Source organism: Rattus norvegicus, chromosome 14, assembly GCF_036323735.1.
Source record: "Rattus norvegicus strain BN/NHsdMcwi chromosome 14, GRCr8, whole genome shotgun sequence".
In the NCBI taxonomy this organism is placed as follows: Eukaryota; Metazoa; Chordata; class Mammalia; order Rodentia; family Muridae; genus Rattus; species Rattus norvegicus.
Genome location: NC_086032.1, coordinates 31244242 through 31259185, shown reverse-complemented (window position 1 = coordinate 31259185; position 14944 = coordinate 31244242). Strand labels below are relative to the sequence as shown.

The following is a 14944-nucleotide window of genomic DNA, read 5'->3' as shown; positions in this document are numbered from 1 at the left end:
AAACTCACATCCACCTGCCTCTGCTTCCCAAGTGCTGGGATTGAAGGCATACATTTTAATTAAAGACACGCACACTAAATGCCCCACATTTAAAGGCATTTTTCTTCCCTACCCCCATCCCCAAAGTCTCACTGACTGTCTAGGATGTGTACATCAGTGGCCACCATACCAAGCCAGGTTTGGATACACATTCTCAATAACCAAATTAAAGAGAAAAGGTCACGGAGAAGAGCAAAACGGTGAGGTTTGCTCTAGGTGACCAAAATGGGAAGGACAATAAAGAGGTACAGTGAGCTCCTCACGTCTATTCTGGACTCCTGACGTATGGTTTGGGTTTAAATGGAGGGCAAGAGGTATGCATAACTGAGTAGCCCCAGTCAAGGTATAAAGCCTGCCCACCCTCATTGTCTGAACTCTCACCTGTCCTACCCGGTGGTTTAATAAGTTGTCAGCACTGAGACAAGCTTCCCCTGCTGACTATACCAGGGCTGTTAGCATTTCTTCTAGGTTCCGCCTCACAGTTACCTGGCAACAGCCAGGTGTGCCTGACTCTGTATAAAGGGGGCTGTTTGCCCCCTCCTCATTCTCTTGCTCTTACTCTCTTCCCCTCTTCCTTCTCTGTCCCTTCTCTCCCCATTCCCCTCCCCCTCTCTCTCCACATGACATGACCGGTCTTCTCTCTCTCTCTCTCTCTCTCTCTCTCTCTCTCTCTCTCTCTCTTCCTCTGCCTTTCTCTGTCTCTACCCCCTCAATTCCCCTCCCCATGCCCTAAATAAACTCTATTCCATACTATATCCAGGGTCCTGTGGCTGGTACCTCAGGGAGAAGGGATGTCTCAGCTGGGGCCCTCAGATGCATCTCCTTCCCTACACACACCTCACCTCTACAACCGTACTCCTGGGTCATTCTTTCTTTTTATAAAACACAAGGGCCCCAGGCTTTTCCTTCTCTCAGCAACAGGCTCTAAAAGAAATTCCACTTTCTTGGGAGCCATTGTTTCAATAGTCTCATAGCCAAAAGGAAGGACACAAATGTCTCTCTAAAACCTGTTCCCACCAGTTTCTCTGGGTTCTATGGGTCAGAGTGTGCCATTCAAAATAGCAATTATGGGCCAGGTGCTGTGGTCGCAGGACTTTAATCCCAGTACTCTGGGAGGCAGAGGCAGGAGGACCTCTGAGGTTAAAGTCAGCCTGGTCTACAGAGAGAACCTGGTTTTGTTTGTTTGTTTGTTTGTTTTTGTGGTTTTTTTCTTTTCTTTTTAAAAAGTGGGAGTGGGGGCAATCATGGGTCAGTTCATGTTCTAGTCATCAACTGAGAGAAGATTCAGTAGGTAGTGTATCTGCCCTAGATAGGCCAGAGACACCAGCTCTTGTCAAGAAGCCCTCTCTCTACAGGTGTGCTCACAATGGTAGCTGATTCCCCCACAGTGAAGGCTAAGAGGGAAAGCCAGACAGGTACCACAGACCCCTTTGGGATTCGAATTCTGGAAGTTGCTGGCACCTGTCACTTCTTCAGTGTTCTGTTAGAAGCAAGTTGCTGTGCCCAGCTGGCTCCCAAGGAAAGGCGATACACTGGGGATGGAGGTGGGGACATAGGAAGAAAGAGATCTTAGAGACTACAAAGCCCAAACCCCAAGAAGAAGGGAATGCAGATGCTGGAGAGAGAGAGAGAGATGGAGAGAAATGCAAGGGCTTTTTCACGGTAGGTGTGGGGAAGGGCAGAAGTAATTCACCAGGAGACAGCAGCAACCCAGAGGGCTGGAAGAGTCTTGATCATCAGTGTTTTGAGATCAGGTCTCACTGGGTAGCCCAGGCCAGTCTGGAACTCATTATGTAGACCAGGCTGGCTTCAAACTTAACAGAGATCCACCTACCTCTGCCTCCCGAGTGCTGAGATTAAAGGTGTGTGCCACCACACTCTGTCTTTGAAAACTAAACAAGGGGCTGGAGAGAAGGCTCAGTGGTTAAGAGCACTGACTGCTCTCCCAGAGGTCCTGAATGCAAATCCCAGCAACCACATGGTGGCTCACAACCATCTGTAATGGGATCTGATGCCCTCTTCTGGTGTGTCTGAAGACAGCTACAGTGTACACATATTACATAAAGAAATCTTTAAAGACTGCTGAATGTTCTTTCAGAGGGCCTGGGTTCCAGTCCCAGTACCCACATGGCAGCTCACGACAGTCTGTAAGACACCCTCGTGAAGGCAAAACACCAATGCACATTAAAAACAACAACAAACCCTAAAACAGACCAGATGAGTGAGGGGTTTATACCTTTAATCCCTACACTGGGGGGGGGGGGGGAAAGGCAGGAGGATCCCTGTGAGTTCGAGGTCACTGTGTCTACATAGTGAATTCCAGCCCAGCCAGGGCTACAAAGTGAGACTCTGCCTCTCAAAAAATGGTGGGGGTGGGAAACCCAGGGAGGCTGGAGGATGACTCAGTGGTTAAGAGCAGGGTGCTTGGGTCTGGTTTCCAGCACCCATATGGTAACACACAACTATCTGAAACTCCATTTCAGGGGAACTATGGCCTCCTGACTTCTGTGGCATACACATACACGCAAGCACTCACAGAGACACAGGGGGAAAAAGATCTAAGAAACAAGAGACTGGAAGCTTGGATTATTGCTTAAGAGCACCAGGGCTCTTCCAGAGGTTCTGGGTTCAATTCCCAGCACCCACATGGTAGCTTTCAAGGGTCTGTAACTCTAATCCCGGGACATCTGGTGCTCTCTTCTGGCTGTCATGGGCACCAGGCATACGTGCAGGCAAAACACCCATAGACACAAAATAAAAAATGAGAACAAAAATTAAAAAAAGGAAAAACCCTCAACTCTTGAGTAATGCTGGAGTTTTAGTTGAATTCTTGTACTTCTGAAAACCATTGCTCCTCCCACCTGAAGCCTGCTCTCTGGTTTAATGCTTTTTCTCCAATGTTGACATTTCCAGCAGAGAACAAGGCAGAGGGAGATTGCAAAAGATCAGCAGTTTTCCAGACTCGAACCTGGCAGAAAACAGGAGGAAGGGTCTCAATGCCCCCGACTCCCTGCAGATTCTTGACAGGCCTTAAGCTAATTCTCCCTGTCCGAGTTACAGGGAAAATTCCTTTCCAGTCTTTCATATAGTACCAAAATTTGTCTTGGAACGAATACCTTCAGCGGCTAGCTTCCTCGTGTCCCGTGGAGGCTTAGCTAAGGAAGCCCCACCTTTCCAGTCACAGGGTTAGCTTGATTGCTGTCAGCTGCTTTGGAAAGTCTTCTCCTTGAGGTGATTTCCATATGGTCTATATGATCCGAGAAACCTCAGAGAGCCAGTACTGATGGGAAGCTCTAACCTGATCTCTGCCGGAAGCCCTTCCATTACGCTAGCAACTGGCAGAGGTGTGAGGTGAGAGATCATCTCCCACCTCCCACCACCCCCACTCCCATGATTCCTCAGGAAAGAGAAGAGAGGAATGGAATTCTGGGGGTCCTGTTCACATCCTAAGTCCCATCAGCCAGATGGACTCTAACCTTGTCCTTGTTTTTAAAGAGCTAGCCTGGACTACATATACCTTCTCAAAAAGGGGGGTGATAGGAGTGGTTGCGGGGCTGGGCACAGTGCCAAACAACTTTAATCCAGGTAGTCAGAGGCAGCCAGCCTGATCTCTATAGCAACTTCGTGTGAGACCCTGGCTCAAAAACAAAAACCAGGAAAGCACCTGGGCTATGTGAGCCGAGACTCAGATAACGAAAACCAACCGCTCGGGAGGTAAAGGCAAAAGAATCGGGAATTCACAGCCAGCCTCTGCTACCTGGCCAGTCAGAAGCCAATCTTGGCTTCATAAAACTCTGTGTATAAAAAAATACACACACGGGTTGGGGATTTAGCTCAGTGGTAGAGCGCTTGCCTAGAAAGCACAAGGCCCTGGGTTCGGTCCTCAGCTCCGAAAAAAGAATGAAGAAAAAAAAAAAAAAGAAAAAAAAATACACACAGACACCAAAAATAAAAATAATAAAGGTGGGGTTGGAGATTTAGCTCAATGGTAGAGCACTTGCCTAGGAAGCGCAAGGCCCTGGGTTCGGTCCCCAGCTCCGAAAAAAAGAACCAATAATAATAATAATAATAATAATAATAACAATAATAATAATAAAGGCACAATTGTTTTCAGGCAAAAAAGAGAAGTAGGGTGGTCAAATATGTTAAGCCAGATGCAATTTGCTTTTTTTTTTTTAATTTTTTTAAAGATTTATTTATTTATTATATATAAGTACACTGTTGCTCTCTTCAGACACATCAGAAGAGGGCATCGGATCCCATTACAGATGGTTGTGAGCCACCATGTGGTTGCTGGGATTTGAACTCAGGACCTCTGGAAAAGCAGTCAGTGCTCTTAACCACTGAGCCATCTCTCCAGCCCTTGCTTTTCTTTTTTAATATTTTATTTTAAATTGTGTACATGTGTGGTGGGGTATATGCAGAGGTGCACAGGTGCCTATGGAGGCTAGAGGCGTGTGTTGGATCCCCTGGAGCTTGAGTTATAGGGAGTTGTGAACGACACAACACAGGGGCTGGGAAGGAAACTCCCGTCCTCTGCAAGAGCCATGCCATGGAGCCATACGCAGCAGCATCCTGATTGTGTCTGCAGCTGCAGACCCCGGGCTGTAGAGAAGGCACCCGAGTGCATTGCCCTTTAATCACCTGTAAGCGTCTCTACCAGCTGCTTCCACTAACGGTTGCACACGTGTGAGGGTCACAGGACAACATGCAGGAGTTGTTCTCTCCTTCCGCCATGTGGGTTCTGGAGGTCAAGTTCAGGTCCTCGGCCTTAGCTGTCTCTACTACTCTCTCAATTCCCCTCCCATGCCCTAAATAGACTCGGTCTGTACTACACTCATCATGTGGCTGGTCCCTCAGGGGGAAGGGAGGCCTCAGCAAGGCCCTCGGAGGCACCCCCTTCCCCCACACCTGACTGCAAGTCCACCAAACACATTCCTTCTCTCTTCATTTTTATAGAACACAACACTATGTCTTCATCCTGTCCCAAGACTGGTTTTCAAATTCCGAGGGCACAATATTGTCATAGGAATTTCTGAGCTCCTGAATCTTCCAGCAACCCACACAGAAAACATTTGCTCCTATCAAGGGGAAACCCCACAAGTTTGAAGAGATTTATCTGGGAGGGGAGAGGGGTTTGTCTTCTAAAACTGGGTCTTGTGTCTAACCTTAGACTGGCCTCAAACTCACTACGAAACCAAGGGTGGCCTTGAACTCCTTATTCTCCTTCTTTTCCCTGCTACTCCCTGCTTCTCCCTACTTCTCCCTCCCATGTACTATATCATAGGCATGCACCACCATGCCTGGCTCTAAAGAGCTTTGATTATTTTTTAGCCACATACACATATGCAGACGCCTTTAATGATGATATACACACAGAGAACAACCCAGAATTATAAATGGTGGCGGTGGGTCTCATTTTTTTCTTTCTTCTGATCTCTGCTCGTGACTCTGAGCTTCATTTATTCCATGCAAGAAACAAAGGAAGGCTGGAGCTCGGTTCCCGTGGAGACAGATCTGTAACCACAGAAGCTACAATGTCAGCCCCACACGGCCTAGAAACTCCATGCCTCAACCACATCTGTGCTCAAAGAAGGATTGTGAACCCAGCACAGAGCTCGTGTTCTTAGGCAAGCAACGGGGGAGCGAGTGAATAGCTGTGACGTATCCTGTCGCTGTGAGACTTATATGTTTTTGTCTGTCCCTGCTTCGCCCACATTCTTCTGAATGTTTTTAGCTTCTCAAAGCTCTTTGAGATTCCTGGGCTTTAGATGTGGTTCAGTGATATAGCCACACTTAGCAGACACCAGAGCTTAGACCTGATCCCCACTGTGCAGCGCACCCCCCCCCAGCCCCCCAAAGTTATCTGAATTTCAGTTCAAGATCTCCAGAGTTAGTTTTTATTTGAGACACCATTTTCCCTTTGTAGTCCCGGTTGGCCCTACCTTAGACCACTCATTATCAGAATAAATGTGAGCATATAGCTTTAGATTTTCGTTATTGTTGCTGCTGCTGCTGCTGCTCTTGGTGTTTTAAACAGGAATTCGCCATGTAGCTCAGGCAAGATTCAAACTCCTAATCCTCCTGCATCAGCCTCTCAAGTGCTGGGATTATAGTTAGAACACCATGTCCATCTATAGAGTATAACATTTTTCTGAGTTCCATCCTGTCTAGGCTACCTCATAAGATCCCATCTCAAAACAAATCAAAAACTGAAAGAAGCGGGGGGGGGGGGGCTCTCAGTTTACGGGGACCCCCTCAAACATCAGGTTTACTAGATTTTGTGATGGGCTAGAGAGGAATTTGTTTCTCCCCCCTGGAGCGAATCCTGACAGATGTAATTGTCAAGGTGGTAACTCAGGAGTCCTGTTCCTCCCGTGTGTCTCTCTGCTCACCCCGTCACGGTCAGATTGCTTGAAGCAGTATCTTGTGCATAGCAGGGAGTGTAATTATTTACTACGGGGCAGGCAGGAAGAAACTGTGGAGGGAACAGATGTGAGGACTTGGGAAACGTTATCGAACTGTGTTTGAGGCACTGGGATGAAGTGTATTTGCAAACATGAGACACTCAACCACAGGAAGCACAGGCTGGCCACTTCTTTAGCTGCAAACTTCTTATTCATAGAAAGCCCTGGGGTTTCATTTTCAGAATTTTAACCGAAGGAATTTATCTCCCAATGACATTCTCTGTGACTGCTTCTATTCACTCCCCAAAGCTGGGCTTTTCAATAATTGCCTTTGATGTCCACTCCCCAGTGTTCCTCAGTAGCCTAACCCCTGTGGATGTCAATTGCCCCGGGAGGCTACCCTCACAATGGAGACCATCGCCTCAGTAACAGCCTCCCAAACTGAAGTACCCCAGAACCAAAGGGGGCAGGCCCGGAAGAACACCACACCGTGAGCTAACGGGACTTCCCGAGGTTGGCTCACACCGAAATACGTGGGTTTCCTGTCGATGCTCTACTGTCACATGGTTTAAGCTAACATTTGCATCTCAGATCTTAGTCAGGTCCCCAAGCTGCTCTGAGGGCAGGCAAATGAATCTTAATATTATACAGCGCAGCAGGGGAATTCAGAGGACAGAGGAGGGAGAGGGGCGGAACCAGCTAAGGGATGATGCGGCCTTCCAGATGTCTCCCATAAACATTTTCACCTCTCACACTCACGCTCTCCTAAGGGATTAAGACATTTCAGGCAATGACAGAGAAAAGAACCAATATTTTATTGAAGTCTTAAAAATAACAACAACAACAACAACAACAACAACAAAAAATGGCACACACCTTTAATCCTAGTAGTTGGGAGGCAGAGGCAGGAGGATCTCTGTGAGTTTGAGGCTGGCCTGGTCTACGGAGTGAGTTCCAAGATGTAGTCCTGACTGGTGCCTTGGCCGTCCCGTAACTCACTCCGTAGACCAGACTGGCTTCAAACTCAGAGAGTCACCTGCCTCTGCCTCTGCCTCGCGAGTGCTGAGGTTAAAAGTGTGCAAAACACCACTCTGCTCACAGAAATTCTTATGTCTCTTTCTCCTGAGTACTGGCATTAAAGTATGTGTCACAAAGCCCAGTCCAAATCATTACATTCTTAAACGTGGGTCAGTAAGATGGCTCTGTGACAACCTGACAAGCTGAATCCTGGATTCCAGAGTAGAAGGAGAGCGATAACTCTCAAAAGTTGTCTTCTGATCCCCACACATACTGTGTGTTAGAACACCTGCCTTCCTACCTCCTCCTACACACATCACACATGCCCCCAGAATAATTAATAATTAATTACTCATTGGGGCTGGACAGAGAGCTCAGAGGTTAAGAGTGCTGGCTGCTCTTCCAGAGGACCCAGGTTTGATTCCCAATACACCCGTGACAGCTCACAACTGTCTATAACTACAGTTCTAGGGATCTGATTCCTTCTTCAGGTACCAGGTATGTAGTGGTGCACAGACACACAAACAGGCAAAATACACATTAAAAAAAAAACAAAAAACAAAACCAAAAATAGTGAATAAATAAAACATTTAAGGTCTGAAAAAAAAATACTGTCCTGGAGAATGGTTAGGCTTCCTTTCTTTTTTTCTAAAAATAATATTTACTATTTTCAATTACGTACATTTCTGTGTGTGTCCATGTGTGAATATGTGCACGAATGCATGTTCCTGTGGAGGCCAGAAGAATGTGGGGGTCACCTGGAACTGACATTGTAAGCAGCAACGTCATATGTGTCCCGGAAAATATGACTCTGGACCCCTGAGCCATCTCTCCAGCCCTGAATGCAATCCTTCTCTAAGTCCGGGAAAATTCTATAGAAAACAAAGAAAGAAAAGTACATTTTAAAATGACTGCAGCTGCCAGGCCTGCTGGTACAGATCTGTCACCTTAGCTGCCAGTGAGGTTACATCCGAGAGATCAAAAGTTTAAGGCCTGACTGCACAATGCTGTGGTGGCTATTCCTGGTTGTCAACTTGACCACGTCTGGAATGAACTACAATCCAGAACTGGAGGGCTCACCTGCGATCCTGATCTTCAGGCTGGAAGACACGAGTTTCTCACCTGGATCTTGATATGGAGATCTTGGGGCATAGTGTCAAGGTAGTACGTGCTCTTAATCCCAGGAGACTGAGGCAAGGAGTCTCAGGGTCCTTTAGAGTTCAAGGTCATCTGGGACAAAACAAGTCAGAGATCCAGGCTTAGTGGCACTCACCTTTAATCTGGGCCACACCTTGTGCTGGAGGCCAACAAAAGGACATTAGAAGAAGGAACACTCACTCTACTTACCAGCACATCTGTTGGAACCCACTGTTTCAGGAGTCCAGCGTCTACAGGAGACCAGCTGAAAGGCCCACCTGAGCAACTGCTAGATTCCTCAGCTTCCCATCCACAGCTGCCCATTGCCGGATTAATAGAACCGTAAGTCATGATAGTAAATTCCCTTAATATAGAGAGGGACATTCCATAAGTTCTGTGACTCTAGAGAACCCTGACTAATACGCACCCCTGACCTATGTTCTTGAAAGTAACTTTCTCCTGAATCTTTTTTATTTTTAATTTGTTTTGGGCTGGGGAGATGGCTCAGCGGTTAGAGCACTGGCTGCTGTGCTAAAGGTCCTGAGTTCAATTCCCAGCAACCACATGGTGGCTCACCACCATCTGTAATAAGATCTGATGCCCTCTTCTGGTGTGTCTGAAGACAGCTACTTCTATACATAAAATAAATAAATCTTTAAAAAATTTTTTTTTAATTTTAATTTACTTTGTGAGTATAGGTGTTTTGCTTGCATGTATATATGCCTGTGCACCAGAGCAGTGGTAAGAAAAAGACATCATATCTCTTGGAACCAGAGTCACACACATAACTGTCAGCCATGATGTGGGTGCTGGTAATTGAACCCTAGGTCCTCTGGAATAGCAGCAGAGGGTGAGTATGCTCCTAACCACTGAGACACTCTTGTTCTCCGGAGCTAGGCTTCACTTCAAACCCAGTCTATGGCAAACATTACCTCACTGGAGCTGGTGTTACCCAGACAAGTATGAACTGAGGACATGGCTGCTCTGTATGGTTAAAGTGACGATCTTTATCAAAATATGAGAGAACAGCTAGAGGCATCTGGAAGAGACCAGAGCTGAGAGAAAAAAACAGTAGACTGAACGGGACCAGCAAACAGGACCTGGTCATGAGTGAATCAGGAGCCGTGCAAAAGAGGTGGAGCCAAGACCTTTCAGCCGAAACAGCAGGGTTATAAGAAATTGGGGAGCGGGGAGAGGAGAGAGCCCGTGAGGTGGGGCTGTTTACCGTAAGGGAGGAGAAGAACTTTAGAAATGTGGAGCCTGGGGCTGGGGATTTAGCTCAGTGGTAGAGCGCTTACCTAGGAAGCGCAAGGCCCTGGGTTCGGTCCCCAGCTCCAAAAAAAAAAAAAAAAAAAAAAGAAATGTGGAGCCTGCACTTGTGAGGGAGCTTCCAGGCCAGCATGCTCTTTGGTTTGCTAATAGGCACCACAGGATAGGCTTTGGTCCTGTCTGCCTTTTGGAATTTGGTGAAATGGAGTTTCCTTTGGAGCTGACATGTCCCATACGGAACGGTTCCGCGATAGTTTTTTGTTTGTTTGTTCCATATCCTGCCCTGGTTCCACGATCTCTCTTCAGTCTTACTTCGATCCAACTCCTGCTGTTTCGCGGTTCCGGTTCAGCTTAGGTCCCATACAGCTCTTTACCGCTTGCCAGACTTTCCTGGTCTCTGTCTTTACTGGAATGACACATTAGGAACAGCCCGAAATCAAGCCTCTCATAAACTGTGGCCAGAGGCTGCTTAGTTTCCGGCAAGACAAAGCTGCTACCCCCAGAAGCTTGCCCCAACCTCCAGCTAGCAGTGGTGTCTGCTTTGAAGTGCAAACTCCTCCTTGCCTGCCGCTTGCAGCAGCCTGCTCTATTTCCTCATCTGGGTTAAACCAGGGAAGGTCAAAACCCATTTCCTACTTCCGTGCCTTCTTCTTTCTCGCCTCCACGGGTTTGCCTTAGAGAAGGAGCCTAATAAAATCCTGACAGATAAAGGTAACCTTGAGATGGAAGTGAGTGCTGGGCTGGGTGGTGGCAGCGGCACGCCTTTCTTTAATCACAGCATTTAGGAAGCAGAGGCAGGTGGATCTCTGAATTAGAGGCCACCCTGGTTTACAGAGAGCATTTCAGGATAGCCAGGGTCACACAGAGAAACCCTGAGATGTATGTAGCTCAGGGTGGCCTAGAACTTACCAGGCTGTTGATCTCCAGCTCAGAGAGATCTGAGTGCAGATACCTTCCAAGTGCTGGAATTGTGAGTCTGTGAGTCACTAGGCTACGCTACACATTTTTCCTGAGACAGTCTCCCATAGGCTAGGAGAGGAGGATTGCCACAAATTCCCTATGACTCTGAGAGAGACTGAACTGTTCTTTCATGTTCCTCAAGTGCTGAGATTACAAGCAGGCACTGCCACACGTAACGTCAAGATGTGCTAAAAAAAAAAAAAAAAAAAAAGGCTCTTTTTACTGGTGTCTATTAATCATGCTTAATACATTAGGTCCTTAAGAAATTCAGGATAAATGGCTAACAGGTGCTTATTAATGTATCAAAGTGGCTGCTGGCCACCAGGCCCTCCCAGTATTATCCCACATACATGTTACAGAGTCCTGTCTCCTCAGCGCTTCTCACCCGGTCCTACCTCTCCAGCTCCTGAGTTGCCCTTGCCCCAGTTTCTCTCTGTCTCTGTCTCTCTTTCTCTCTCTCTCTCTCTCTCTCTCTCTCTCTCTCTCTCTCTCTCTCTCCCCCCCCCCCCTTTGGTCCTCAGCTTCTCTCTTTGCCCCTCCCCATTTGCCCTCTCCCCTCTTCCCTCTCTCGCTCCCTCCCCTTCCTATTCTGCTGGAACTTCAGTCTGGCCTCTTCCAGACGCCTCTGCCTGTCCTCTCCCTCCTATCTACAATAAAAACCTTCTCCATATCCTCATTTTCATTCATAATTATTAGTTTATTATGGCTTTCCACAACCGCATGTAATGTATTCTGATCGCACTCATTCTCCATTGCCCTTTTATGACCTCCCTCAGACTGTTATTTGTGTGACCTTGTTTAATATCTTCTTTACTCCTCGACAATTTCATGCTTCCATACATGTCTTGGTCACACCCAGCCGAAACTCCTCCCTCTCACCCCAGAACACCCCCAAGACATCCCTTTCCCACATTTACACCTTGCTGTGTGACTCACTGAGCTCACTCAGTTCCTGCTGGGACGGTGACTGAGTCTGTTGAGTAGGACCAGAAGCCACAGCTGCAGAGAGCCCGTGTGATGACAGCATTGCTCAACTCTCGCCCATCCTCTGCCTCCTTTTTTTTTTTTTTTTTTGGTTCTTTTTTTCGGAGCTGGGGACCGAACCCAGGGCCTTGCGCTTCCTAGCATCCTCTGCCTCTTAATTACACTCGGCCTCCCCTTCCCTGACATTCCGTGAGCCTCAGAGGGGAGGGCGTTGATAGAGATTTCCCGTTTAGAGGGAGGGAGGACTTACAGCCCTTTCTTCTCAGCACTTTGGCCAGATACAAGTCTCTGCACTGACGTCATCATTTCTTAGTTTTAGTTTTGCTTTGCTTTTGAGACAAGGTTTCATTGCACAGCGCCGGCTGGCCTGGAGCTGTCTGCACAGACCAGGCTGGCCTCAAATTTAAAGAGCCTCTGCTCTTTCTTTCTTTTTTTTTTTTTTTTTTTTTTTTGGTTCTTTTTTTCGGAGCTGAGGACCGAACCCAGGGCCTTGTGCTTCCTAGGCAAGCGCTCTACCACTGAGCTAAATCCCCAGCCCTGAGCCTCTGCTCTTTAAGGCTCTTTGAGTCTCTTCAGGGTTGCCTCTGCTTCTTGAAAGATGGCATTAGGGGCTGGGGATTTAGCTCAGCGGTAGAGCGCTTACCTAGGAAGCGCAAGGCCCTGGGTTCGGTCCCCAGCTCCGAAAAAAAGAACCAAAAAAAAAAAAAAAAAGAAAGATGGCATTAAAGGTATTATCACTAATATATAATAGCATACATCTTATATATAGTATAAATTATATACATACAATAGAGTGATTTATATGAATTGGATATATATTTGTGTGTAACATGTATATATTTGCTTTATTATGTGTATGAGTGTTCTGTCTGCATGGAAGTATGTGGATCATGTGAGTGTCTTGTGTCCTGTGTCCTTAGAGGTTAGGAAATGACGTCATATCCCCTGGGACTGAAATTGTGGTTGGTTAGAAGCCACCATGCGGGTGCTGGAAATCAAATCTAAGTCCTCTGTAAGAGCATTATGTACTGTTAACCAGAGGGCTGTCTCCTCAACCCTCTTAAATTATTTTTATGTCTTTGTGTTTATGTTTGGGTGTATAACTTCTATGTGTGTAAGTCAGAGGACGTCTTATGGAAATTAGGTCTCTCCTTCCAGTACGCAGGTCCTGGGGATAAGACCTGATCTTAAAAAGAAATGAATAAAATAAATAGTATTAAAGGGATTGATCTGGGTGCAGTGACTCCCGACTCTCAGAAGGCAGAGGCCAGCATGGTGTACACAGTGAATCCCAGGAGAACCAGAACAGCATAGTGAGAACCTGTCTTAAAATACAGGGAAGAGGGAGAGCTTTAGAAGAACCAAGTAAGGGAGGGAGGTAAGATAGTTTGTCATTTACTCTTGGGTGTGGCCTGGAGCTCTCTCTCTCCTGAGGTAGAATCAAACTTCTTTTGGTTCCTGCGAAGAGACTTAGGAAAATCAAGGATTGTTTTGTTTTCGTTTTGTAAGGATGGTGTCTTTTGATAGTGGTATCTTTTGCAGGCCTAGAATTCCTGCCTGTTCTCTGGCCTTAGCCTCTGAAGTAATGAGATTATGGGTGTGATCTACCACACCCACCATTTGTATAGCTTGGGGAAGGGCTAGATAGAGACTCAAATCCAATCAATGATTGCCAGGGGTTAGGAGTGAAGACAGTACTGAGGATGTGGAGTTGCTGGGCCCAAGAGAATGTGGTGGTGATATAAAGGTCCTATAATTTAACTCTAGGGGAGACTGAAAAACAATACTTGTTTTTTCTTTCCTTCAAATTCCAAGAAATTAGCATCTTACTGTATTTTTGTTTCCGTTTGCTACTCATCTGATGCATGGCTGTGAGCATGCTAAACATGGCTGTGAGCGTGCTAGGCATGGCTGTGAACATACTAGGCATGGCTGTGAACATACTAGGCATGGCTGTGAACATACTAGGCATGGCTGTGAACATACTAGGCATGGCTGTGAGCATGCTAGGCTGTGAGTATGCTACGCAAATGTTTTCCATTGTCCAATGTTTCCAGAATTGAGCAACTTAAAGCAAGTGTCTATTGTGAGTTTATGGTCAACCTAGGTTATATAGTGTGACCTCTAGTTCTATTTTACATATGTATGTGTGTGCGTGTGTGTATGTGTGTATGCATATATGTATATATATGTGTATACATGTATATATGTCATATATGTTATATATATATAATCATCTATTAAAGATAAGTATGATTCAGGTGTGTGTGTGTGTGTGTGTGTGCGTGCGTGTGTACCTTCTTGCATGGTGGTCACACCTAGCATCTGTGATATGCCTGCATTCTACTACTAAGCTGTGTCCCAAACAGGACCCAAATACTTTTATTCATTTCTATAACATGTTTTTAGATATTTAGTTTCTCCCTGTGATTGTTTTGCCTGCATATTTGTAAGTGCATTAGAAAGTGTCAGATCCCCTGGAATAGATGGGTGTGTGTCACTAAGTGGATGCTGGGAACTGAACTCTGGAAGAGAACAAGTTCTCTGAACCACTGAGCCATCCCCCAGCCCCAAATAAATTAGGCTGATTGAGAAATTTTTACTTCTAACGTTATGATTCTGCCGCATGAGTACAGTTATAGTTTTCTTTTCAAGTTATTTAATTTTTTAAAAAATTACATCTATTGCCAAATTGTGGTGGTCTTTAATCCCAGCACCGGAGAGGCAGAGGCAGGTGGATTTCTGACAGGTCGGTCAGCCTGATGCTCACAGAGAGATATAGGACAGCCATGGCTACTGTGTTGAAAAACCAACCACCCCATCCTACCCCGAGAAATTACACAACATTGTGTGTATTTAAGCGTAGGCCATGTGTGGAACTCGGGGGACGGATTTTACTATGTGGATTTTTTTTTTTTTCTTTTTTTCGGAGCTGGGGACTGAACCCAGGCTGAACCAGGCTGAACCCGTGGATTTTTTTTTTTAAGACTTATTTATTTTTATGTATATGAGTACACTGTAGCTGTCTTCAGACACACGTCAGAAGAGGTCATTGGATCCCATTACAGATGATTGTGAGCCACCCTGTGGTTGCTGGGAATTGAACTCAGGACCTTTGGAAGAGCAGTCAG

The 14944-nt window shown here is 46.2% G+C and overlaps 1 long non-coding RNA gene across 2 annotated transcripts; it reads right to left on the bottom strand.

Annotated features, from left to right (window-relative positions):
* Positions 1–4180: 4180 nt before the first annotated feature.
* LOC102551532 (uncharacterized) lies at positions 4181–12305 on the bottom strand. Of its 2 annotated transcripts, none has more exons than XR_010057499.1 (3): positions 11766–12305; positions 8544–11017; positions 4181–8335 (listed from the first exon to the last, which is right to left on the bottom strand). It is a non-coding gene; the product is annotated as an uncharacterized LOC102551532 (long non-coding RNA). The 2 variants fall into 2 exon arrangements; XR_005493561.2 differs by having other exon boundaries at positions 4181–8693; positions 8811–11017.
* Positions 12306–14944: the final 2639 nt, after the last annotated feature.